Below are 25,634 nucleotides of genomic sequence, written 5' to 3'. Positions count from 1 at the left end.
TACTAAGTGCTTGAGAGAGTACACCAGACCCAAGGGATATTTCCAACCCATATCTCTCCCACTAGTAATAATTGTGGTATTTGTTAAGCATTTATTTTATGTGTCAAGCACTGTACTAAGCGCAGAAGTAGATACAAACCAATCAGCTCACAGTACTCAGTGCCTGAGCTGAGCCCTACTGGCATTTACTGGGCTCCAAATGCCCATGCACTTTTGAGGCAAGAGAATAGTCTTCTTTTGCCCCTTAGCATCACACTAACACTAAACCTGCCAAAAATCAGAAGAAAATGTAGACACATGTGCTTGTGTTCTTCACAGCAGGACATTAGCTAGCTATTATGCTTTGGTCAATCCAACTTATAAATCAATATTATTTTTCCCCTTTCAGGGTATCAGAATAGTGTGCAATCAGGCCATTTGAGATTCTTGAAGAACGGGCTACACACGTGCCAAGATATAATTGTTATTTTTCTGCAATTGGCTTCTGTGGCAAATATAGCACATTACTCTTGCAGCTGTATCCCATATCAGGAAAGTTGGCACATGCGCTAGGAAATGAGCAGGCAGCAGGCAATGCCAACCTGGCATCAGGTTTCAGACCCCAGTAAAGGCTTCTCCAGCCACAGGGCTGTTCAGCTTGGACCAGTCACCACTGCCTTAGCTCCCGGACGGCTTTGATCATCAGCGCCTTCCAGCCTCCTTGTCAAAGAAACCCAACAAGGAAAGCCTGGAATGCCATCAGCTCACCGGGCCAGGACCCGTCCTCATCAGAATTCAGCAGCACTCCACTGGCCAAGTGATAAGCATCCTTAAACAACTGCAGTATGGGAGCCACAGTGGGATCAGAATAAGGAAATGCAGTGGGGCAAAAGAAACGTTATCCCTGGCCACAAGAACAAACAAGTTAAACCCAGAGGCAACTAAAGCCTAGCGCACTGGCGTGCAGTTCTATCTGCACCCCAGCACTCTTTAATCCAAGAGGCAAAACCACAGACAACACCAGCCTGCCAAAAGCAGCCACAGAGCACATGTGCTCTTGGCATGGGAATGACTGCAAAGCTCTACAAGAACATACCAGGGGAGTGACAGAGCCATCAGGGACACACTGGAACACACTGGACATGACCCATGAACAGACAGGGATCCAGATCACTACAGAGAGGCAAGGTGCCTAGTGGAAAGAACACGGGCCTGAGAGTCAAGAGACCTGGGTTCTAATCTCAACTCCACCACTTGCCTGCTGTGTGACCTTGGGCATTTCACTTCATTTCTCAGGGCCTCAGTTCCCTCATCTGTAAAAATGGGGAAAAGATATCTGTTCTACCTCTCTCCCTCTCAGACTGTGAATGCCGTATTGGCCAGGGACTGTATCCAATCTGCTTATGCTATATTTATTCCAGTGCTTAGGATGATGTTTGGCATATAGTAAGCCCTAATCAATCAATCATATTTATTGAGTGCTTACTGTAATGTAGAGCTCTGCACTAAGTGCTTGGCAGGGTACAATATGAAAGAGTTGGTAGACTCATTCCCTGCTCACAACGAGCTCACTATGATTATTGTTTTAATGGTATTTTGTTAAGCACTTATTATAAACCAGGCACTGTATTAGGCCCTGGGCTAGCTATAAGATCATCAGATTGGACACAGTCCATATTCTACATGGGTTCACACTCTCAATCCCTATTTTACAGATGAGGTAACTGAGGCACAGAAAAGTGAAGCAGCTGTCCAAGGCCATGAAGCAGACAAGTGGCAGAGCTGGGATTAGAAACCGGGACTTGCTGACTCCCAGGCCCGTGATCTTTCCACTGGGCCATGTGTTAATACCACAAGTATTAACAATTAAATAAACAGGTTGTCCTGGTTCCCTGTACTCACCTGTAAAGTTTCTCTCTCTCTCTCTCTCTTTCTCTCTCTCTCTCTCTCTAAGTGACTGTAACTCCAAGTTCCCTTGGTCCTCCCTAGGGCATGTTTGTATTGGTGGTGGAGAGGGGTGGATCCCCCGGCTATTCCCAACTCATTTCCATAAGGTGAGAAAGTACCTCCTCTCACTTTCCACTACCATACGTGGTCCTCTCGCCATTCCCTGGCTTAGGAAGAAGAGCCCAAAGTCAGAGCCGGAGTAGAGGCCAGGAGAGGAAGACAGTCAGCTCCAATGCCAGCCAGATGGGTGTTCCACTGGCACGAATCTCCTGCGAGGCAATAAGCAATCCCTCGGGCCAAACTCCAATCTCCAAATACAGTAAAAACTCCAACTACCCAGATACCCAAAACCACTGCAGACTGCTTTGTGTCCTTCGTTCACAGAGTCCTTCGCCCTTAAGTGAATTTTGGGGCCTTGTGGTTCTCCTCACTTCATTTCATATAGGTTCTTGCTGAACTGACAACAGAATGAACTGTTCAACCCCAAGCTGCAGTACTTAATTTTGTTCTCCAGTGGACCCAGTAGACTTCGCCTCTGGAGAAAGCTTCCTGATGCTTCAGTTTTATGGGGCTAGAAAACTTCCTGCTGAAAGAGTTTGGCTTTTTCCAAACCAAGAGTGTGCATGGTCTCTGCTGAGCCCCTGACAGCAAGAAGTGTGAAGTCCTGCTATTGGAGGGGCCTGCTCTGGGCTCTGGATGTAGATATTCCTTTTATCCTAAAGAGAAAATGGAACTCAAGTTGCTAAACCCAAGTCTGGAAACTCAGAGTCTGAGAACTTTGCTCTCGCCTCCGTGCCAAGTTCAATTAAGCTGGTCCCAAAGGATTAGTTTGCGAAATGATTCAGAAAAACGACAGGGTTCAGGTATGAAGAGGTACACAACTGTTGAGGGATGATGCTATGATGGTATTTTTAGAGGTTAAAGCTCTTCCTGAACCATTAAATCCACTTCAAATGACTCTTGTTTTATGGTCAGGCTTGTCAGTGCCATGGACAATAACAGAGGAGGGGAAAGATAAAATCTCTCAGTTTTGGCTGCCACTTCTGCAACAAATCCTGTAAAGATTAGATTCTGATGTTTCTGCTTGTGTTCCTAAAAGCTTCACTTGGCTTTTCCCTGCCCCCCAGGCTTCAAGTGGAGCCCAGTTGAAGGTGTTGGGAAGAAATGGACCCACTCCATAAAATAGGAAGAGATTGTCTGTTGACTGAAGAAGGTGGCATGGAAGGCTCTGCTAGAAGGAAGAATTAAATCCCAAAAGGAAAATTCCATAAATACCAAGTGCTTTCTAACCACCTTGCTGCATTGTTCTTGCAGAGCTGAACTGTTTATGGCCACGGAACATGTCTCTTGTTTCTGCTGAGCTTTCTCAAGCACTTAGTACTGGACCTTATACCCAGTGGGTGCTCAATCAGTAATACCATTTCTTCCTGAAACTCACCCTGGATTGTCCTGCCTGTTGCTATTCCCACCCTAACTTTGCAAACGAAGACAACCTTGGGCAGCCAACAAAAGTCCAGACTATGATGAAACTGGACAAATACACAAAAATAAGTGATGGAAGGCAGGGAAAGCTGGGGAGAGGGTGTGTCTTGCATAAATACTTCATTCATGCATTCAATCGTATTTATTGAGCGCTTACTGTGTGCAGAGCACTGTACTAAGTGCTTGGGAAATACTCTGAAGCGGATCTACAGATTCCAGATTCAAGAAAGCTTGGGAGTCAGAAGGACCTGAGTTCTAATTCCGGCTCTGCTACTTGTCCGCTGTGTGACCATGGGCAAGTCACTTAACTTCTCAGGCCTTCCCAAACTGAGCCCCTTCCTTTCTCTCCCCCTCATCCCCCTCTCCATCCCCCCATCTTACCTCCTTCCCTTCCCCACAGCACCTGTATATATGTATATATGTTTGTACATATTTATTACTCTATTTATTTTACTTGTACATATCCATTCTATTTATTTTATTTTGTTAGTATGTTTGGTTTTGTTCTGTCTCCCCCTTTTAGACTGTGAGCCCACTGTTGGGTAGGGACTGTCTCTATATGTTGCCAACTTGTACTTCCCAAGCGCTTAGTACAGTGCTCTGCACACAGTAAGTGCTCAATAAATATGATTGATTTTCAGTGCCTCAGTTACCTTAACTGTAAAATGGAAATTAAGACTGTGAACCCCATATGAGACATGGACTGTGTCTAACTTGATTAGCCTGTACCTTCCCCAGAGCTTAGTACAGTGGCTGGCACATAGCTTACTATGCTTAAATACCATTAAAAAGGCCACTTTCAGAGAATGTGAATGCTTCCCCAGTTTTGCCATTCTTTTCCCCCAAAATCTAACAGCTGGGAATATGCCCACCAGCTCTGTCTCCATCAAGTGTACTGTGGGTTTGAAATCCACAACAGCTATCATTTCCCAATTTTCTCTATTCCAGCCATTCTTCTAATGCAGATCACCACAACAGCCCTTTCTATAAGAATTTCATCCAGTGATTATTACATGGGAAACACAACTCCCTCCGGGATTGAGGGAGAGTTCCCCCCACAACCCACCCTTTTCCATGGGGTTCTGTGGTGAACAAAAATCTTACAACATTTTCATCCAGATGTCACCTAACTAGTTCTCAGCCTGGACCCAGATTGATTCCGGGGGCCCAGGGCACCCACTTACCTTTAAGACTGAATAAATGGTGTGCTAAAATCAATTCAGGGTGCCAGAAGAGAAACCGCCCCTCCCAGAAATCGACTGCAGTCATACTCGGACCGCCTTGGAAGAAAAGGCTGTAGCAGAGGCTCAGAGTGAAGAGGAAGGAGGGGAATAAAGGAGCAGGAATGGAGGCCTTTGCCAGTCTGGATGAGGTCATTCCCACTTGCAGAAAATGACCATTTTCTGATGCCAAAGAACCTCTCTCCCCAAATTACCAATTTATTTTTTTTTAATGTGACTGAAACCTTAATAGGCTTGAAGTTTCAATATTTCAACTTCGGATACTTGACAAGCATGGGTAAAAGCTGACTGATCTTAGCCAGCCTGTGGCTCTGCATATGAATCCTGCTTTATTCTGCTCCCCAGCAGAGAGGGCTCTGACAGGGAGACAGACAAACAGGGGAAGAACAGGTCGGTCTCCCGACAGCCGTCAGGGACAGTTGGCAATGTTACCTGTCAGAAAGCAGATCACGTGCCTGGGGAGGAAGGATGGAGTTAGGAGGCTGAAGGTGACCCTTCACAGCAGATGCAAAGTGATGCATTCAATCATGCCGGCACCACTTTGGATTGGTGGGGGGGGGGAGGTGGCTTTCCCATTTCCATTAAACATTTGGATATCCACTGCAGCTTTTCATGGAAAACATTATTACTGGTTCCCTGGAAGGTTGCCAGCCCTCCTGCACCTCTGACAAACTCACCAAACAAGCACACAAGCAGCCCACTATTCCAATAGAACACTGCACATGGTAATTCCCTTCTGAGTGAACGACAGTATAAACCATTTCCAGAAACTAGCCAGCAAGAATGCTGCAGTCCACTCTCTGGGTCAGTGGTACTGCCAAAAATGAGGCAATTGAGAGGAGGGTAAAGAAAGGAGGGAAAGGAAAACCCTCGCTTCTCCAAAATGAAAGGCTTGAACTGGAAGATTCCCAGCTCCTTCCATCAGACAGCACCAAAGCTAAGAATCTCCTTTACAGCAGTGACTATGAGCAATCAATTTTTTATGGTATTTGTTAAGTGCTTACTATGTGCCATGTACTGTACTAAGCACTGAGGTAAAAAAAAGAGATAAGTTAATACAGTCCATTGTCCCACATGGGGCTCACAATCATTTTACCACAATCATGAGGTAACTGGGGCACAGAGAAGTTAAGCGACTTCCCCAAGGTCACAGAGCAGACAAATGGCAAAGCTGGGATTTGAACACAGGTCCTCTGACTCCCAGACCCATGATCTTTCCACTAGGCTATGTTACTATCAATGGCATTTATTGAGCACTGCCCTATGGTAAGCAGAGCAGATCCATCACAGCCTTATAATAGACTGTATTATGTTGTGGGCAGGGAATATTTTCAGCAACTCTCTTATACTGAACTCTCCTAGGCACTTAGGTGCTGTAAAAACAGTAAGCGCTCAGTAAATACAATTTATTATAATAATGATAATAATAACAATGATAATAGCAATAGTATTTGTTAGGCATTTGTATGAGCCAGGCACTGTACTAAGAGCTGGGGTAGATTCAAGATAATCAGGTTATGCACAATCCCTGCACCACAAGGGGCTCACAGTCTAAGAAGCAGCATAGCTCAGTGGAAAGAGCCCGGGCTTTGGAGTCAGAGGTCATGGGTTCAAATCCCAGCTCTGCCAATTGCCAGCTGTGTGACTTTGGGCAAGTCACTGAACTTTTCTGTGCCTCAGTTACCTCATCTATAAAATGGGGATTAATACTGTGAGCCCCCCATGGGACAGCCTGATCACCTTGTAATCTCCCCAGCACTTAGAAAAGTGCTTTGCACATAGTAAGCGCTTAATAAATGCCATCATCATTATTATCATTAAGAAAGACTGTAAACTCATTGTGGTTGGGAAACATGTCTATCAACTCTATTATAGTGTACGTCTCCCAAGCAGTTATTTAGTGCTCTGCTCACAATTAGGGATCAATAAATACAATCAACTTATTCTGAAAGTGCTTTTACATCAGTTCTCTCATTCTATCCTCATAACACCCCTGGGAATAAGGGAAGGGTAGAGTTCATCCCCATTGTGCTCAACCGAGGGTGGTTGAGCAGCCTGCTGAAGACCACACAGCTGGCCAGGATTGACTGGATGAGAAACCCGGCTCAGCTCCCAGGCCTGACCTCTTCCTACTCAACACAAGATAATGTCTCTAAGGTTTCAGGAGCTGAGAAAAAGGATGAGGAAAAAGAGTTTGAGGCCAATAATTCCAAGTTTATAAATCTTTACATTTTAGCCATTTGACCATTTCACTACTGCATCAGATGTCTAAAACTAATATTAGCCAACTGGAAATCTGCAGATGTGGCAGGATGCAGAAAAGAACAATTACCATACCCCTTGTTATTGAAAGTCCTGCAAACAATTTCAAGAACCTCCAGTGGTTGCCGCCCATTCCCCTCTGCATCAAACAGAAACTGCTTACCGTCAGCTTTAAAGCACTCAATCACCCTGCCCCCTCCAACCTCATCTCGCTGCTCTCCTACTATAATCCAGTCCACACAGTCCCAATAATAATAATGATAATAATAATAATAATGATAATAACATTTGTTAAGCACTTACTATGTGCCAGACACTGTTCTAAGCACTGGGAGGTACAAGGTAACCAGGTTTGTCCCACATGGGGCTCACAGTCTCAATCCCCATTTTACAAATGAGAAAACAGGCACAGAGAAGTTAAGTGACTTCCCCAAGTCACACAGCTGACAAGTGGCAGAGCTGGGATTAGAACCCATGACCTGTGACTCCCAAGCCCGTGCTATTTTCACTGAACCACGCTGCTGCTCTAATTCCACCCTTCTTTCTCACTGTTCCTCAGACCCATCTACCTCACCGCTGACCTCTTGTCCACATCTTGCCTCTGGCCTGGAACACGTCCTCCCTTTTCAGATCCGACAGACAATTACTCTCCCCACCTTCAAAGCCTTATTGAAGGCACATCTCCTCCAAGAGGCCTTCCCTGACTAAACCCCCATTTCCTCTTCTCCCACTCCTTTCTCCATCGCCCTGATTTGCTCCCTTTATTCACCCTTCCCTCAACCCCACAGCACTTAAGTACACATTTATTTATATTAATGTCAGTCTCCCCCTCTAGACTGTAAGCTCACTGTGGGCAGGGAATGTGTCTACCAACTCTGTCACATTGTTATGTTGTAACTCTTCCAAGCATTTAGTACAGTGTTCTGCACACAGTAAGCACTCAATAAATACAATTGATGGATTGATTACTTTTACATAAACAAGGCACTCAGAGGAAGTTGAAAGGTTACCAAACACATCTATTGCAGATTGTTAAGTTTGAAGCAATCTGACAAAGGCAGAGATGGGCAAGACACAGGCTGAAAATTTGTTTTTCACTCAAGCAACACTTGAGATTGCTGCACATATGCTACTTGAAATCATGTTGTCACAGCCCTGCTACACGTAGCTCGACTGTCTCCATGAAATGTCAGTCTGAACTCAGAATTTCCTTCAGTCCTTAGTTTGGAAACAAGCTCATGGTACAGACAGCTTTGGGCTAATTTATCTCAAAGGTCTGCCAATTAAATTCAGCTTCTAATGGAATAGTCAGCAGTTTAGCAGAGAAAAAAACCCAGCAGATCACAGAGCAATGCACACTGAATCCCTCATTGGCAAGGGGGAACAGTTTTCTGATGGGCAAAAACATCAAGACTTTCTGGAAGGAAGACTTCAAAGGGCATCTTTCAGAGAAGTGGAAGATTCGCAACTTCTTCAGACCTAATATAGGAAGAGACTCAAGGAAGTTTTCAGAACAGTACCAGGAAACTAAAGACATCATCAGGAGTGGGGAGATAACTGGGTAGCAAACTTAACCAATATTCTCTCAGGGCAGTTAAAGGAAAGTAGCATCACATTCCAAAGGCAAGTGACTGACATCTTGCTGCCTTACATTAAAGGGAGCAAAATCTTAAATCCAATCTAGGGTATGACACAAAGCAGCCAGAGATAAAGTCTACTATCAGCTGAGAAAGCAGGCAGCTACCAACTTTGTACCGGTGCAGTCACCAATCAATCAATCAATCATATTTATTGAGCGCTTACTATGTGCAGAGCACTGTACTAAGCGCTTGGGAAGTACAAATTGGCAACACATAGAGACAGTCCCTACCCAACAGTGGGCTCACAGTCTAAAAGGGGGAGACAGAGAACAGAACCAAACATACCAACAAAATAAAATAAATAGGATAGAAATGTACAAGTGAAATAAATAAATAAATAAATAGAGTAATAAATATGTACAACCATATATACATATATACAGGTGCTGTGGGGAAGGGAACCACCATCCATAGTACCTGTGAACATAAAGACTTGTGCCCGCAATATCCATCCACTTATTCCTGCCATCTGAATTTATTTTGTATGTCTCCCCCGCTAGAATTTAGGTTCCTTCAGGGAAGGAAGCAATGGGATCCACTAATTCTGTGGTACTCTTACAAGTTGTCAGCACACAGTAGGTACTCAAATACTACTGACTGATACCTGGACTTTTTTTAAGGTGGCAATGTTTCTGCACAGCGCTCAAAAGACTAATCTGGCATTTCACTTCTCACAGTAGCCTTATTATGCTGAAAGTGATGATTTTCCCTGAATTGAATCCACATTAACTGTGCAATGCATTTCACAGGAAAGATCAAGGCAATCCTTCCTACCTCTATGGTTGGTCTAAAACTAAGAGCATAACACTGCCAATCCCCTTCCTAACAATGAGGTTGGAACAACCACGCTACATAACAACCCAATATTTGTCCCGAGATCAGCTCAATTGTCTTCTTCAAAGAAACAGACAATTCCAGTGTCAACCAAAATGTTTGCTCTGAGGATAATTATGAATATTATAATGGTATTATAGTATTTGTTAAGCACTTACTGTGTATCAAGCACTGTTCTCAGCACTAGGGTAGAAACAAGTTAATAGGGATCACAGTCTAAGTAGGAGGAAGAATGGGTATTGAATCCCCATTTTACAACTGAAGAAAATGAGGCACAGAGAAGTAAGTGACTTCCCCACAGTTACACAGTAGGCCAGTGGCAGAGTTGGGATTAGAACCCAGTTCATCTTATTCCCAAGCCTGTGCTCTTTCCACTAGGCCTTACTGCTTTCCAATGATCCATCTGTACTTACCACTGTCTCCTCAAGTGATGATGAGGTTTTCTTAGTGACTAACCCAAACATGGCCAATTACACCTGGAGACCGTAAACTCTCTAAGGGAAGTTTCTCTCTACTAACTCCATTGCATTCTCCCAAATGCTTAGAACAGTACTCAGCACAGAGTAGGTGCTAAAATACAATTGATTGAAATAGATCACTGATCACTGTATAGCTCCATCAGCTGCTATGATTGGGCCTCTCAGTGAGGCATCATACTGCTTCAGTTAAGTAGTACTATTTATTGAGGGTTTTGGAGAATTGGGTTCATTAAGATCATAGCTGCCTGACTTTCCAATTCAAAGAGGATAAAAAGATAATACTGTGGATTGATCGATACTATTGGCTGATAATACTGACAGTAAGATTTATCCAAGAGTGTAGATGTGGCTGAAAAGATGGGTATGTTATGGAATATCCATTTTACACTGTGTGCACAAACATCATCTTTTACTGAACTGTTGTATTTGCAATATGCACTGACTGGAACAGTTTTCAATTCTGTCAGTCATGTATAGCAGAATGTGTCAGTTATTTTCTTCATGTTTGCTAAATTTATAACAGCTTTTACAGCCCCCCCCCCCAAGTTAAGGGTCCTTTGGTGAATCTTGTTTGAGTGAAGAATCTTTCTTAGACATCTAAGGAGAAGGACATATTTTTCCCCCCAAAGAGAACTGTTTAAATACCCAGTGTGCTTGAGAAAAATGCTGCTTCCTCTTTGGCAAATGAGTGACCAATATCCTGGGCCTCTGGCAATTTAGAACCAGTTGTGTTGGGAATTCCACTGTTTTCAGAACAGGCTAACCCAATTTGCTCTTGAAATGGTGGTTTGATATGTTGCTCTGAGCCTTCCATATTACCACCTAGCCTGGACACGCTATGGCCAAAACCATGAGGTGCGTGGTTGGGCTAAGGGGTGCCGACTGTGGCCACAGAAATAATCAGTTAGCCTTCCTCTCCAAAAGACACTGCTATAGCCTCCTCTGTTCCGAGGCCACTGTTGAGCAAAGCATTTACTTATTAAAAATCTTTGAGTCTCTACTACTTAACCCAGTGGAGTAGTATATAAACTCACTGAGTGGGCTGATCAAACCATAGAGAATCACCTGGATATTACAGGTGATTAAAACAATGGTTGTCTAGAGAAATTGAGGAAACAACATTTTACAGGTCACTGCCTCTGGCCTCCTTTTTATTTCCCCATAAATAACTTCCACTGAGGGGCACTTCCTTCAACCTGGACAGAGAAGCTTAGCAATGCCAACTCAAATACCGACCCCAAAGATTGCATATGTTCTCCCCAATTTAACTAGCATGTCAAGTGTACTTCCACATCACAGACTGAAGGAATAAATTCCAGCAAACCAAGGGAGGGAATAGCTAATAGCATGGAACAAAGACTCTAAACAGCTACCATAGCTCCAGTTGTTTGTTTTTGACATGAATGCTCAAAGGACACCAAATTGAAAAACCGGAATAATAACCTGCATTTGGATTATTGAAAGCAGGCAGATGGCAAGCATTTCCTCCATTTCACAACTGGAATAATTAAATGCCTGGGAGGTCAGGCATAATGGCCCAGGTCAGTTAGTGAGTCAGGGGCAGAGTTTTTGGAAGAGGAAGTCAACATAGGTCCCAGCTCAGGGTTCTGCCTTCAGAGTCTAAAGGCCCTCCTTGGACTTTCACGCCTTTGGGAAACTGAACTGCATTCTCAACCCAATTCATATGGATTAAGTGCCTGCATCGCTCATATGCTCAGCAAGAATAGAAAAAGGTTTCAGATTTCCAACAACATGGAGTCCTCTAAGCAGCAGTGAGGTCTAGTGAATAGAGCACGGGTCTGGGAGTCAGAAGGACCTGGGTTCTAATCCCAGCTCCACCACTTGTCCGCTGTGTGACCTTGGGTAAATCACTTCACTGGACCTCAAGTTTCCTTATCTGTAAAATGGGGATTAAGACTGTGAGCCCCATGTGTAACAGGGACTGTGTCCAACCTGATTATCCTATATCTACCCCAGCTCTTAGAACAGTGCTTGACACATAGTAAGCACTTAAATAAGCTCATCATCTCTTCCACTAATCCATCCCCACTTTCCCTTCATCAGATCTCTCATTAAGTCAAAAAAAGGATGCTTCTCTACCCTACTCCCAGGCCAGCCAAGCATGCAGGAAGTACAACTTCTCACTTCCTCTCCCCACCACTCACTCCCAATCTCAACCACGGTTTTGACATTTACTTATGGTTTGACTCTTTCCACCTGCCACGAGAGAAATAAGAGCTGATTTTGTACCTTTGGATATAAGCACTTCAGTCCATTTAGATGACAGAGGAGTCAAACGGTTCAATTTCATCAGTCACCTTCCTCTCCTTCCACCACTCCCGGAATCACCAACCCAACAATCTTCAGGGCAATCAAGAACTCAGCTCAGCCCATGAGACTGCACAGCAAACTTTACTTTACATTCTTTCCATGCTCTATTCTCTGGTCTCTGATTAAACCTGTCTACATTTCATCACTTCTCATTAGAGCATAATGTCATCCAGTATTTACTGTATATCCTCAGGGTATCTCGCAAAACAAAGTTGTCCATTCTAGAATGTAACCTCCTAGAGGATAAGGGCCAAGTCTATTTTTTTTTGGTTCATTTTTTTAAAATGGTATTTGTTAAGCACTTACTAAGTGCAAGGCACTATCCTAAGTGCTGGGGTAGATACAAGGTAATACATGGGCACAGTCCATGTCCTACATGGGGCTCACAGTCTTAACCCCCATTTTACAGATGAGGTAACAGGCACAGAGAAGTTAAGTGACTTGCCCATGGTCACACAGCAGACAAGTGGCAAAACCAGAACTAGAACCCAGGGCCTTTGACTCCCAGGTCCATGCTCTATCCATGAGGCCTCTGTGCTTCACACAGTGCCTAGCACAATGTTCTATGCTAGAGAACACTTAGCTATACTTTAGTGGTAGAATAAGATGGTCTTCCCAGGCTGGCAATTTCAAAATTTGGTGTAAAGCCAATTAGTAACCTCCAGAAAACTTTTCTAGTTCCTCACGATAGTAACAGCATTATCCATCTTTTGTCAAAAATCAGAGAAGAGATGATAGAGGAAACTTTCTGTCCAGTTCTATGGCTCTAGTGTCAGAGTTAATCTTCAATTTTTAACTCTTTCCTAGGATCCTCTCCCACCACTACAGACTGGGGTTTGTGCCTCTACCACACAGGTCTTGGCTTCCTCCTATTCTGATTATCTAGTTCAAAACCTGAGTGCCTTGGCTCCCATCCCTACGGGAAACAGATCATCTGCTCCAGCCATCTGCCTCCAAAAGCTCCTTCCTCTTCTGGAGGCTGAGGGTTTACAGTGGGTGTTACTTGGGGGAAACTAGTGGTTTCTCGGGATTTGCTCCCCTCTTCTCACCTCCACAGCAATGGCAGCAGAAAAATTGGCAACCTTTCGTAGGGAGCAAGCCTGCTCTTCCTTCTTCTGGTTTCTCTTTTCTTATGAGTCCCTCCACAGCTTAAAATCCAAAGCTAGGGAACCACGGGAGATCTAAGGGACAGTTGATTAGCAGCTATAATACCATGATTCTGAAGACCCACCTGAGGCTGCTTTGGCACTGGTGAGGGGAGAATACAATGCCTTCGGCACAGCTTTTGGATTACTGTGTTTAGTTCTCCAGGTGGCTTCAAGGTGTTCCACTAACCTTCTCCATCTGACATTGGCTTATTCCACCTGCTATTCCTTAACACACTCTTTGCTCCCCTCAAGCTACATTCTCACTGCACTTTGCTCTGGACTAATCAGGCTCCAAACCCCAGCTGACACCATTTCCCCTACCTGAAACTACCTCCCATTCAAACCTGCCAGACCCCAGCTTTTCCCCTACCTTCAAAGTCTTTCTACAAACCTCACCTCTTCAGTAGCCTTCCCCAACAATTAGTTCCCAAAACTCTTGCATTCTAGCCCTGACACTTGCCTGCTGCATGGCCTTGGGCAAGTCATTTAACAATTCAGTCCTGGAGTCCACTGTTGTTGGTGGCAGATCTCAATATCTTCTCTGATTTTCAAGATCTGAAACCCTATGTATCAATTTGATAAAGTTCAGCCTTGTTACTGTTGGATGTTGACATCTGCACAAGGCAATATTGTGATTCAATTAAAAGTGTTTGCTTCCAGTAGGACGAACCTCAATAAGAAAAATAGTCTCCCCTCCCTTAAAAAACAACAACAAAAAAACAAAAACCCAGCAACTAATACTATCAAACACTTTGACTCACCCATGTTCTGCCTCTGGCCTGCCTCTTCATATTCACCAGATAATTACTCTCCCCACCTTCAAATCCTTATTGAAGGCACATCTCCTCCAAGTAATCTTCCCTAAACCCCCCTTTCCTCTTCTCCCACTCCCTTCTGTCACCCTGATTTGCTCCCTTTATTCATTCCCCCTCCCTGCCCCCACAGCACTTATATACATATCTGTAATTTATTTATTTACATTAATGTCTGTCTCCCCGCTAAACTGTTGTGAGCTGGAATGTGTCTGTTGTATTATACACTCCCAAGTGCTTACTACAGTGCTCTGCACACAGTAAGCAGTCAATAAATATGATTGAGTGACTTCCTTACCCTGCTGCCAACCTCTCTGAGATCAGTCAACAGTATCTATTGAGCGTTTACTATGTGCTCAGCACTATACTACACATTTGGGACAGTACGATACAACAGAATTGGCAGACACTCTGCCTGCTCATAATGAGCTTACAATCTAGAAGAGGAAATTAATTTGAATAAGTAATTTGATACATAATTTAGAGATATGGACAGAAGTACTGTGGAGGTGAGATAACAGGAGAACCCAAGCAATGGATTACATTCCCCAACCCTAATAGCTCTGTTTTTCCTTTAGCCTGAAAGAAAACTACACACTGGTAATCACAACCTTAAAAGAGTTCTATGAGAAAAATATTTTTCTAACTTTGAAAATAAATATTCTTACAAGTTCTCCCTAAAGCCAGACCCAATGATGACATGTCTATTCCTAGACAGTTCCATCTACTGTGAATATTAGTATTTCTTGAATTTAGAAGTTAGTCTACTTAGCTGTTTGTTTCCTTTCTTAGCTTGAGGGTGAAATTGTGGTAAATATTCCCTGTGTGTAGTGCATGTACAATGATTAACCACTAACTAGATTTTTCCTACAATGATTTCAAGTGGGCAGAAAATATGCTTCTTTTTTCCTCAAGTAATGATGAGAATGTCCACCTGATTCCCCTGGGGAGAACTGTGATTATATAGACCTTCATTTAATGGTCACTGCTTTTTTCTCTTTTTTTGGGAAAATTTTGTCTTGAGACAGGAAAGATCCCCAGAGGTCATTTATCCCATTTCCCTTCCCCAGTGCTTGACACACAGTAAGCACTTAACAAATGCCATAATCATCATCAGACAGTCTTTTACGGTTCATGGAAAGGTCAAAGAGTCAAAGATGCTTATTCCATTAATGGAAGGATAGGGACTAGAGATCTCTCTCCCTCTTCTAGAAAACCATTTGTTTCAGAACTTTCACTTATTTACTCAATCGCTTTTATTGTGCGCTTACTGTGTGCAGAGCATTGTACTAAGTGCTTGGGAAAGTACAATAATAAACAATGACATTCCCTGCCCACAATGAGCTCACAGTGGAGGAGACAGACATCATCACAAATAAATAAAATTACAGATGTGTTCATTCTTAGTAATCTTCACTAATGGAGAATCCACAATCCACTAGGCACCAATCCCCAGAAAGCATTTCTTTATATCTAACTAAATACCTGCTGCTGCAATTTTCATCCCTTTGCCACAGTTCCATCCTCAGTACTGACGGAGAACAGTTCTATGAAAGGCCTTCATTTATCCGGAAGGCCATTACCAAGATCAGTTCAAATCCATTCCTATTTACTGAGTTTCTGCAGGGCGGTGGACCCCTCACATCTCCTTATTTCTGTGCAGAACTTAGGGGAGTCAGGGGAAGGAGAGAACCAGAGAGGATGGGAAGACCAGAAAGGCTTAGAGTATGCTGAAATCGAAAAAGTCTTAGAACTCTGGTTAAAGCCAAAAAAGCTCTTGAAGCTCGTCTGAGAACAATGCCTGGCACACAGTAAGTACTTAACAAATACCATGATCATCAAACTGGCTAGGAAAATGAAAAGGCAATTGCATTTGTTCAGATTTTAAAATAAAAGAATAAAATGGAGATTGTCAGGCAAAACTAGAATGATTTAAGTTTGAAATGGTCTTGCTAAAGTACTCAAGTTAAAACCCAAATTGGGATGTTGGACCAGATTATGATTAATGTTAACATCACACGCAAATGATGAATTAGCAGTAGGTTGACTTGGCTCTTTGTAGGTCACACTCAAGGATTTTAACATTTCTACAGCACAGCTACGGATTGCTGATTAATCATCGGAAGAGGATGGCTTGGCCAGACGTCTTTGGGTGATGACTTTTTTTTAATGGATTCGGAAAGAATTTGATCTGACATGCCAACAAAACAGCATTTGGTTATGGAATCATCATATGGAATAATAATTAACCTGGATTGGAAAAACAAAATATTATCATTTTCTGTAGAGCAAGTCCAAAACAAAAAAACTGTAGCAGATGGGTGCATACCTCTGATAGTATTTGTTTTTAGTGCTATCATAACATATCATCATGGATAGAGAAAAATCATTCAAGTGTTCCAAACTTTCCAGCATTCCTACAGAACATGAGGCAGTGTTCTCAAGTGGACAGAGCATGGGCCTGGGAGTCAAGGAAATACTGATTCATGTCCTGGCTTCACCATTTGCATGCCCTGTGACCTTGAGCAAGTCACTTATCTGCTCTGTGACTCAGTTTACTTATCTGTAAAATGGAGATAAAGTACTCACTCTCCCTCAGAGTGCAAAGTCCGTATGGAACAAGATTGTGACATCTGATTATTTTCTATCCATCCCAAAGCCTAAGCACAGTGCTTGGCACATAGCAAGCAAGGAATACCATTATTGATTAATATTAATCTCACTATAAAATCCACATTAATATTAACAAATATCATTATTAATTCATCCAGCCTAGTATTTTCTCTTTCTATCATTAGATTGTAAGCTCCTTTTGGGCAGGGAATGTGTCTACCAACTCTGTTGCATTGTACTCTACCAAGCACTTAGTGAAGTCCACTGCACACAGTACACACTCAATGAATACCAATGATTGACTAATGCCAGTAGCACCACAAAGCAATTACCCTTCTTAACAGCCATTCTAATAGACATGGGTGGACTGTCAAACATCTTTAATGTTTCCCCAATTCCGTTTTTGGTTCGTCCAAGACATGCCTATCTACCCCATGTGTTCCACTTCCCTTCACCCTTGTGGGGGAACAATGAGGAGTGATGGGGAAGAGGAGAGTTTGGCAGCAAGCAATATCATAGAGGAGAAAAAGGACCATTGAGTGCACTGAGGGGGAGAAGTGACTCCTACTCCTGCAGAGGACAACAAAACCAGAGAAACAAAGGATGTGGATTTAGAAATTAAAACTCCATCAGTCAATCACATGGCCTAGTGGATAGAGTACGGGCCCGGGAGTCAGACGGACCTGGGTTCATTCATTCAATCATTCATTCAATAGTATTTATTCATCATTTATTGCACGCAGAACACTGCACTAAGCGCTTGGGAAAGTACAATACAGCAGTAGAGACAATCCCTGCCCACAGTGAGGTTCTAATCCCAGCGCGTCCACTTGTCTGCTATGAGACCTTGGGCAAGTCACTTAATTTCTCTGTGCCTCAGTTACCTCATCTGTAAAATGGGAATTAAAATTGTGAGCCCCATATGAGACAGGAACTGTGTCCAACCTGATTTGCTTGTATCCATCCCAGCACTTAGTACAGTGCCTGGCACATAGTAAACACTTAAATACCGCAATTATTATTATATTATTCGTTGAATGCTTACTGTGAAGCGCACTTGACTAAGAGCTTGAGAAAGTACAATGCAACAGATTTGGTAGACGCTATTGCCGAGGTAAATATTCTCTCCGTCTCTCTCTCTCTCTCTCTCTCCATCAACCAGCTACATCACATTCCTGGGGATTCTCAATCATTAGTCACTGATAGGGTCCACTTACATTAGATGAAATTTCCCCCACTGCAAGCTTAATTTAATTTTACAATTGTTAGAGCTCTAGCCCTGACCTTAGGTGGAGTTGGGCCAGGTCATCTAGTTTAAAGGTCCTCAACCTGAGGAACCTACATTTGGTTTAGAAGTTGCCAGAATGACAGAAATAAATGCAGCTGCATTTAGTTGGCACCTGTCGATTCATGAGTTCCAGCATCCAGGCAAATTTAAACACACCTGCTGTGGGCACTTGACCTCCCTGGGCCTCAATCTGAAGTCCAGAAACTCAGACACGTGCTGAAATTTCTCCCCACTGCCTGTCTCTTCTGGAAACCCCAAACAGAACAGGAAGCACACAATGTAAGCAGTACTGGGCTTGTGACTTCCAGTCCAAACTATGTTTTGTAAGACAGACAGTGGTTGGGAATTTAAAAAAAAAAATCTATGGCTGTGATTTAATTTTTACAGAGAACTGTAAATATATATGACAGTGTTCAGGAAATACCGCCTGTGTTTATGACTCTGTGGTTTCCCTTGGCTGAGCTGACGACATCGTGAACACATAAAGCAGAATCCCCTCCTGCCTCTCTCTCACACCCTCCCCCGGCACCCTAACCCAGATCAGCTAGAGGTGTCTTGGAGTGCATTCGGCCTAACAGAAGACTCCTAAGACCCGGAAGAGGAGGCTTGACAACTAGAATAAACACATTTTCAGAAGACTTGATTCCACAACACCTGATTTACTCTCCTTGAGCTGAGCTGCAATCCACAAACTAATTCTGTGCCGAGCTGGGCACTGGATTCAGTTTTAAACTACTGCCGTCAAGAATGTGGCTTCCAAAAAAGAAGAGTCTGGCAATGGGATACAAGGTAATCAGGTTGTCCCATGTGTGGCTCGCAGTCTTACTCCCCATTTTACAGATGAGGGAACAGGCACAGAAAAGTTAAGTGACTTGCCCAAAGTCACACAGCTGATAAGTGGTACAGCAGGATTAGAACCCACAACCTCTGACTCCCAAGCCCGTGCTCTTTCCACTAAGCCATGCTGCTTCTCATTAACCACATTAACCAATTAACCACATTGCACTCTCCCAAGTGCTTTGTACAGTACTCCTCACTGCATTTACTAATTGATTGCCAACACATAGAAGACACAGCTCAGTCATTACAAAGGACTGGAACATAGAAATGAAACAGAGATTGAAAGCACTCTCTGTAGTTAAATGTGGCGAAAGTCCCCATGTTGTAAGGGTTAGCACTCTGGGCTCTGAATCCAGCCATCCGAGTTCACATCACTATGGAACCTCATTTTTCCCACTGGATTGTCAGCTCCATGAAGGCAGGCACCACGTCAATCAACTCTATTTTACTGTAGTCTCTCAATCTGCTTATCCTGTATTTTATCCCACACAGTAAGCACTTAAATTCCATAATCATTATTTTAAAACAGCGTGGTCTAGTGGAAAATGCACAGGCCTGGAAGTCAGGGGATCTGGGTTCTAAACCCAGATCTGCCACTTGCTTGCTATGTGACATTAGGTAAGTCACTTAACTTTTCTATGCCTCAATTTCCTAACTGTGAAATGGAGATTGAATAACTGTTCTCCTTCCTACTTAGAGCTGTGAGCCCCATGTGGGACAAGGGACTGTGTCCAACCCAATTAACTTGTATCTACCCCAGCACTTAGAGCAGTGCTAGATATGTGCTTACAAGTACCATTTTTTAAAAAAAGAGTAAGTGCTTAAGGAATAGGATATGGAAGCTATAATCAATACCCAAAACAAACCAGCAGAAAATACATCTTGGTCAGCCCCAACTTGGGAATTTTATAATCTGCCCTCAAAACCAGAAAACTTTTGTAAGTGATTTCTCTCTCTTTCCAGTTAAGGCAGTTCAGAAAGTGAAATTTAAATCCTCCATAGAGCTTTAAGGTGAAACACTGAAAAACTGGCTTCTTGGCCTTGATCTAATGTATTCGCCTTGAGTTCATCTGCACCAGATAAAACTTTTATCAGAGCCTGTAGAACTGTTATCACCACCTCACTGGTTTAATCTCCCACTACTTCCCTTCTGGAAGGAGCAGTCCTTCTCAGATAAATTCTGTAACGACAGCACAGCCAAGAAAGAACAGAAAGTCAGTTCTGGGAAGTAACAGACTAAGCTGACTCCGTCAAGGTTGGTCAGAGCCTTGATGATCTTTTTTGGCCTTCTCCTAGGCATATTTTTGGAATCTGTGAGAACCTGGTTGAAGTTGTCTAAGGAACCAATTGAAAAAATCACAAAAGATGCTTCTTGGCTGGTTTTCTGCTTAACAGGCATTATACAGAGCTGACTACCTAAAACATGAGTAAATTTTACCATTATCTCTGAACAAAAACATTGGTGAAAAGCAACTCAGGAAGACAAGTCAATAACCCAAAGCTTTCTCATGCTGGCTCAGACACCAACTTCCCCAACCACCTGGCCTTTGATAAAACTACTAAGCTTGATAAAACCATTAAACTTGTCTGTTTTCCTCACCTTAAAGGAGAGAACTGCACTGGTCACATAACTTACAAGTCTTCCCAGATGCTCATGAGCTATTGCTGCTGGAATAAGAAGTGTCTTGGAGAGGGGAGATAGCTGTTCTTCCCCTGGATGGCTCCAGGGCAGAAGCCTCCCTTTGCTTCCCATTCCCCATCCTCTCAGGCTGGTGAGGAGGGTAAAAGAGCCAGAGGCCAAAACAGCTGAAAGGAGATAATGTACTTATTAAGCACTTGCTATGTGCCAAGCACTGTGTTAGGCACTGCCAGGCACAAAAATCAAATGGGACACAGTCCCTGTCCCTCACAGGGCTCACAGTATAAGACGGAGGGAGAACAGGTTACTTTATCCCCATTTTACAGACAAGGAACTGAAGAACCAAGAGATTAAGTGCCTTTCATTCAATCGTATTTATTGAGCACTTACTTTGTGCAGAGCACTGTACTAAGTGCTCAGCAAGTACAATTTGGCAACAGATACAGACAATCCCTACCCAACAACAGGCTCACAGTCTAGAAGGGGGAGACAGACAACAAAACAAAACAAGAAGACAGGCATCAAGTGGGTTAGAGCAGTGGGGATGGGGCAACAGCAGGGGCCTAGTAGGGGTTGGTGAGGCAACATCTATCTCTTTTCTTTCCCCTGCATCTGTCTGAGCCACAAAATTTTAATGAGGGTGGAGGAGGACTGAACCCTGAAAACCTACAGGCAGGTCTGCTTCTCCCTAAGGTTTTCAGACCCCTCGGCTTCAACTCAGTTTAAAATCCCAGTGCCGCATGTTAGAGCTTGGCTGTGTAATTAAACCTGCTAAGAACTGCGTTTGAAACACCTCGACTAAAGGCAGAAGAGGCCTCTCTGGCGTAGAGATATCTATGAACTCTTTAAGGGTTTGATCCTTTTGTTTTCTGGGTTGGCGTGAGAAGCAGTTTGGAAATGGATCCCCAGCTGGCCTAGCCAGGATTGAGCCATTCGAACCTTTCCAGGAAAGTCTCCCTGAAGTGAGGTTTGGTTTATTTTTGAAATTTATCACCTTGTAAAAAAGTGTTTTACCAGCTCACAAAGTTCTCATCAGCCCCTCTCACCCATCCTGTCAGTCCCGACAACCATCTAGGGTGTGGAGCTCCAGGGGTTTCTAATCACAGCTGCCTGAAGAAATGCAGTCTTTGAGTCATATGTTCATTTTTACTAAAGTTTTAACAGGCTCACCAGCCCGGTTTCTTTTTAACCCTGACACATTTCTTTCAGTCCCCTAGCTTGTGCCATTTGTCCGGCTGCTTTCTAGACCTGTATAGACAAAAGGTACCCAGCATCCTGGAAGAGTGGGGCATTGATAGTCAATATATTTGCATCTGAAACAGGGCTGGGGCTTGAACATTTCTACTCTAAGTTTAAACTCCTAGGTCAATCTTGCATCTCCTTGTAATGTAAAAAAACCCAACTGGCATTCAAGTGAGGCAGGAACTTGTCATGGGAACTAAAAAGAGTAGGTCACAGCGATGGATATATTAATAATTTGCTTTTAAATAACACCTTTTTTTTTTTCATTTGAGCTCCCTGGCAACACTAACTGAACTACAGGAAATAGCAAAAACAGAAAGGGCAGCTAAGGATCATCACCCCTGGGGGAAAGAGATGGGGAGATGGGACCCAGGAAGGTTACAATTGCTCACATTCCCAGGATGAATCAAGCAGCACTGCCCACAATAGACACTGAGCTACCTGCCTCTTCTAAGCCCCTCACAGTCTTCCCACTTGTCATTTCATTCTGACTGAAAAATTATAAAACTGTAACCAATATTTTTTAAACCAGGCAGGAGCATGCCTTGATAAAAGAGATTCCTTTGAGAAGCAGCATAGCCTAATAGAAAGAGCACGGGCCTGGAAGTCAGAGGACCTGTTATAATAATAGTAATGGTATTTGTTAAGCACTTACTATGTGCCAAGCACTGTTCTAAGCAGTCAGTCAATCGTATTTATTGAGCGCTTACTGTGTGCAGAGCACTGTACTAAGTGCTTGGGAAGTACAAGTTGGCAACATATAGAGACGGTCCCTACCCAACAGTGGGCTCACAGTCTAGAAGGGGGAGACAGAGAACAAAACCAAACATATTAACAAAATAAAATAAACAGAATAGATATGTACACGTAAAATAGAGTAATAAATGTGTACAAACATATATACATATATACAGGTGCTGTGGGGAAGGGAAGGAGGTAAGATCGGGGGGGATGGAGAGGGGGATGAGGGGGAGAGGAAGGAAGGGGCTCAGTGTGGGAAGGCCTCCTGGAAGAGGTGAGCTCTCAGTAGGGCCTTGAAGGGAGGAAGAGAGTTAGCTTGGCGGATGAGCAGAGGGAGGGCATTCCAGGCCAGGGGGATGACGTGGGCCGGGGGTAGACGGCGGGACAGGCAAGAACGAGGCACAGTGAGGAGATTAGCAGCAGAGGAGTGGAGGGTGCGGGCTGGGCTGTAGAAGGAGAGAAGGGAGGTGAGGTAAGAGGGGGTGAGGTGATGGAGAGCCTTGAAGACGAGGGTGAGGAGTTTCTGCCTGACGCGTAGGTTGATTTGTAGCCACTGGAGATTTTTGAGGAGGGGAGTAACATGTCCAGAGCATTTCTGGACAAAGACAATCCAGGCAGTGGCGTGAAGTATGGATTGCTGGGGTAGACACAAGGTAATCGGGTTGTCCTATGTGGGGCTCATGGTCTTAATCCCCATTTTCCAGATGAGGTAACTGAGGCACAGAGAAGTTAAGTGACTTGCCCAAAGTCACACAGCTGACAAATGGCAGAGCTGGGATTAGAACCTATGACCTCTGACTCCCAAGCCTGGGCTCTTTCCACTAAGCCATGCTGCTTCTCTTGGCTCTGCCACGTACCTGCTGTGTAACTTTGCGCTCCTCACTTCTGAGCCTTGTTCCCTCATCTGCAAAATGGGGATTCAGTACCTTTTCTCCCTCTTAGACTGTGAACTCCTTGTGGGACATGATGATCTTCTAACTACCCCAGCGCTTAGATGTGAAGCATAATAAGCACTTAAAAAAAACATAATTATTATCATTATTATAAATATAAATTCTGCACTCCTACAAAGCAAACTCCATGAAGGAAGGGTCTGATCTTTAGATTGTACTAGTCTGCCCAATCCATGGAATACAGAAGCAGAATGGTCCAATGGATAGAGCATAGTCCTAGGAGTCAGAAGGACTTGGGTTCTAATTCTGGCTCCACCACATCTGCTGACCTTGGGCAAATAATTTAACTTCTCTGGGCCTCAGTTACCTCATTTGTAAAATGGGGATTAAGATTCTGAGCCCCATGTGGGACATGGACCATGTCCACCCTGATTAGCTTGTATCAACCCCAGCATTCAGTACCATGCCTGGCATATAGTGTTTAACAAATACCATAAAAAAAGATCTATAATTCACAGTAAGCGGCTTTAGAAACAGCCATTCTCCTATAACATGGTGGTAGCCATTTCTTCAGGTGAGTGGGGAAAAAATGTTAATTTGATTAAATTTGACAAATTGGAAACTGTATGCAGAAATGTTGGGTGTTTCATTACAAGAGTGTGGAGAGGAAAAAGAAAAAAAAAGAGTCAGGTTATTTTTCTATCCTGGCCCTTCGGAAATTGTTTCCAGCTCCCAGCATGTAGCTACATGTTCGAGCAAATTGTATACACCAAAAAAAGATCTAAAATCCATTATTTTCAACTGCAACTCAGTAAAATTACCTGAATTAAGATAGTGCCATTCATATTGCATGTGCTTTGTTAACACTGCTGAATGGATAATTGAATTCTGGTGAAAAATTCCACTCCAGGGTCTGTCGGGTCTGAATTTATTGCACCTACCCCAGCTCTTTCAGTACAGCCTTGGCCCATAATAAGAGCTAAACAAATACCACAATCACAATTATTCCCAATACTGTTCTCCATCACATTTCCTCTTTCCCCTCTCTCCCACACCCCCCACTTCTGTTTCAGTTCAGACTCACACTTTAAGTGATTACCAGGGCAGGGGTCACTACAGTAAGCAATCCGTGTGTGTCACAAAACTTGAGAAGTCCCTGTCAAGCATTATGAGCCTGTAGCAATTCTTTAGAGTGGAGGGTCAGTTAAAGAACCACTGAGGATAAAAGGAATGCATCCATCTCACAGCTTGAAAAACAAAAACTTAGGCATAAAATTACTGCTCCCTTGGCTTGAAAGTGTTCTTGCAATAGTGGTTCAGAACTGTCCAACTTCCAAGCTTAAAACGTAAGCACTTAAATACTATCATTATCATTATTATTATAATTTTCTTCCAGTGGAAGTATGGTTCAGAGTTTACAGTAGCTACTTCCTTAGAAACTCAAGTGACAGAGCTACCCAACCTATTTCCAGACCTGGGATTCCAGGCAGTGGACAAAAAGACAAAGATCTTGTACTCCAGACTCAAAGCTTGTTGTGGGCAGGGAACATATCTACCAACTGTTATACTGCATTCTCCCAAGAGCTTAGTACAGTGCTCTGTGCACAGTAAATGCTCAATAATTTGTGACTGCTTGACATCTCATATCCTCTAAATTGCTAAGGACACCTTTCTTCCAAATGCAGACCATATTCAATCATTCAATTGTATTTACTGAGATCTCGCTGTGTGCAAAGCACTGTACTAAGCACTTACCATTGAAAGGGCTTATTGTTCTATGGCTGTTCTGAAAAATCATTACAACACCAACAGTCTTCACAAGGCTTCAGAGAGGGTACGCAACATCTGAAGAGGGCCAACTGGCTCTCTCCAACATGTGTTTGCCCCATGTGCTTAAGTGGAGATAGGAGAGTAATGCTGGAGCTGGAAGGAAGACCAAGAGCAGAAATAACTCCACCACCAGGTTCCACTCAGCCCAAACTTATCATACCTCCCAAAATGGTCAGAAAATTTCTGATTTCCAAATGAACAGCAGCAGCTTGTTTGCAAATGTTTATCCAGAAAGTCTGTGTGAGGGGGGAAGATCATTGTGATTGGCTTGGAAAAGGACTTTCTATTGATGTCATTTCAAAGAAAGGAAACTTCTAAGGTCTGTCAGAGTAATAATAATAATAATTGTATTTGTTAAGCATTTATGTTCCAGGCACTGTGCCAAGCACTGGG

General features: G+C 43.3%; 1 protein-coding gene across 2 annotated transcripts in view; it reads right to left on the bottom strand.

The window, feature by feature from the left end:
- The window catches only part of CHST11 (carbohydrate sulfotransferase 11), a 218,116-nt gene that overhangs the window by 133,160 nt on the left and 59,322 nt on the right, over nucleotides 1–25,634 (bottom strand). The gene's annotated exons all lie outside the window — the stretch shown is intronic.

Source organism: Tachyglossus aculeatus, chromosome 14 (assembly GCF_015852505.1).
Source record: "Tachyglossus aculeatus isolate mTacAcu1 chromosome 14, mTacAcu1.pri, whole genome shotgun sequence".
NCBI classification, from domain to species: Eukaryota; Metazoa; Chordata; class Mammalia; order Monotremata; family Tachyglossidae; genus Tachyglossus; species Tachyglossus aculeatus.
Note: the sequence above shows the minus strand (reverse complement) of the source record. Positions and strands in the feature narration are given on the sequence as shown.